At 56.9% G+C, this 2,061-nt stretch overlaps 1 protein-coding gene across 1 annotated transcript in view; it reads right to left on the bottom strand.

The window, feature by feature from the left end:
* Positions 1 to 2,061, bottom strand: part of ABCB7 (ATP binding cassette subfamily B member 7) — a 97,535-nt gene that overhangs the window by 11,423 nt on the left and 84,051 nt on the right. The window lies entirely within an intron of this gene.

Consider the following 2,061-nt stretch of genomic DNA (forward strand, 5'->3'; position numbering starts at 1 on the left):
AGGACCGCAGGCAATCGCCCCAGTGCTCAGGGCCAGGCCAGCTCCTCCCAAGTCCTGTGGTTGCAGCTATGCAGCTGGGAGCCACATGGTGCCACAGTCCTGCTGCAGCAGCAGGCAGGAAAGTAGGGAAAGCAGCAACAGCATGGGGGGTGGGAGTGAGCGGGTGCGTGGTGTCCCGGGGACAGTGCCAGTGGGACCCAGAGTGACGTGGCAGGCTGAGTTGTGCCAGCAGGGAGAGGGAGGAGACAGCTCGGTTCCACAGAACCTGTGACGGCTGAGACCCTGCACTTCTGCCACCCTGCTCTGGGGCCTACTGGTGCTGGCCCCACACTTACACTGAGCTCTCGCTGCACTCCTGTGCACTCGCTCATGGCCACCCCTCTTCTCCCCCAGCCCATGGTACAGGCGGGGACCAGTATGCACAGCCCCAATCCTGCATGCCCTGCGCTTTCCCATCTCGGCTGAGCAGCGCTAGCATGGGACAACACAGGGCAAAAGTGGCTCTTCCCACTCCTGCTACTGGTGCTTCCTGATGCAGGTGCCCAGAGCCTGCACAGGGCTGCCCTGCATCTCTGCAGCATCATTACCGCTTCTGGGATGCCCCACGGGGCAGTGGTGGCAATGAAGAACAGACGCAGGGCAGCCCCACGTGGGCTCCGAGTGGCTGCACCAGGAAGTGCCGGCAGCAGGACGGGAAGGGGCCACTTGTGCCCTGTGCTGAGCAGTGGTTTCTCTCCCATGCCACCGCTGCTGAGCCTGGGCCCCAGCACCAGATTTGGGCAGCAGCAGCTGAACAGAAACTGTTGCTCAGCGCAGGGGAAAGCAGCCCCTCCCCCTTGTCGCCACTAGGCAGATTTTGGTGCAGTCTTCTGGAGCGTGGGCTTCCGTGCAGCTCCATTACCGCTGCCTCTGGGTTGCCCAGAGCAGCGGCGGTGACAGCGTAGAGCTGCTACAGGGCGGCTCAGAAGTGGCGGTGAGGGAGCCGTAAGGCAGCCCAGCATGACACATGCTCTGGGCAGCTGTACCAAAAACTACCCAGTGGAAGCAAAGGCAGGGGGGTAGACCTGCATTCCCTAATGCAGGGCAACAGTTTCTGCCCAGCTGCTGCTGCTCAGCCCAGAGCCAGTGCGGTGTGTGGCTGTGCACACTGGTCCCCACTGCTACCGCTGCATGCCCAGGACTGGTGGGATGTGCCACAGCTGGGCAGTGTGGGGTGCAGGGTGAGCTAGGGCTGACCAGCTCAGGGAGGCCCATGCAGGGAGGCTCCCACGCACACCCCACAAACCTCACAGCCACACCCTCCCCACACGCACACAATCACAAACTCCACAAACACCGTATCCACACGCACTGGGGGAAACCTGTTCACTGCTTTGTGCACACACCTCACCACACATGCACACACACAATCCCCAGCGACCCTCCCCCTCCACACACACTACAGGCCCCCACAAACCCCACACCACCCACCCACCCCCTACACAATATACAGGAGTAAGACTGCATTTTGAGATATTATGCAATCACTTCTACATATACAGCACAACCACACAAATCAGGACAAAAATATATATTTTTTTAATTACATTAAAATATATTATGGGTGTTTGATTTTTAGTGTGTACACACAGACACACACAGGAAAAAAAATTATATCTGTATCTATCTATATAAAAAATTTCTCCCATTCCAAGATGGGAATCTCTCTCTTCCAGAGGCAAGGGCAAGGACTTCTGGTGGGGCACTTGTCAAGGGGCAGGGCTACTCTTGCAGCCCTCAACACCTCACCAAAACTTGGTAAGTGGCCCTCAACCCAAAATAATTGCCTGCCCTTGGCCCAGCCAGTCTTCTCCTCACTGGCTAGTTGGGCCCTCACCAAACTTGAAAGATACTAGTGGCTAAACTGAACTACTTGCCCCTTCTTCTCTTCTCAAGCTAGGTGGGCAGACAGCACTGCGTGCCTCATCCGACAACTAGGGCATTCACATAAAAGCCACAGGTTTTTGCTCACCTGTAGCTGCCTGTGTTGTCCCTGAAAAAAAAATACCATACTTATTGCCT

The sequence above is a fragment of the Gavialis gangeticus genome, unplaced genomic scaffold (genome assembly GCF_001723915.1).
Source record: "Gavialis gangeticus isolate Ggan-Ray unplaced genomic scaffold, GavGan_comp1, whole genome shotgun sequence".
NCBI classification, from domain to species: domain Eukaryota; kingdom Metazoa; phylum Chordata; order Crocodylia; family Gavialidae; genus Gavialis; species Gavialis gangeticus.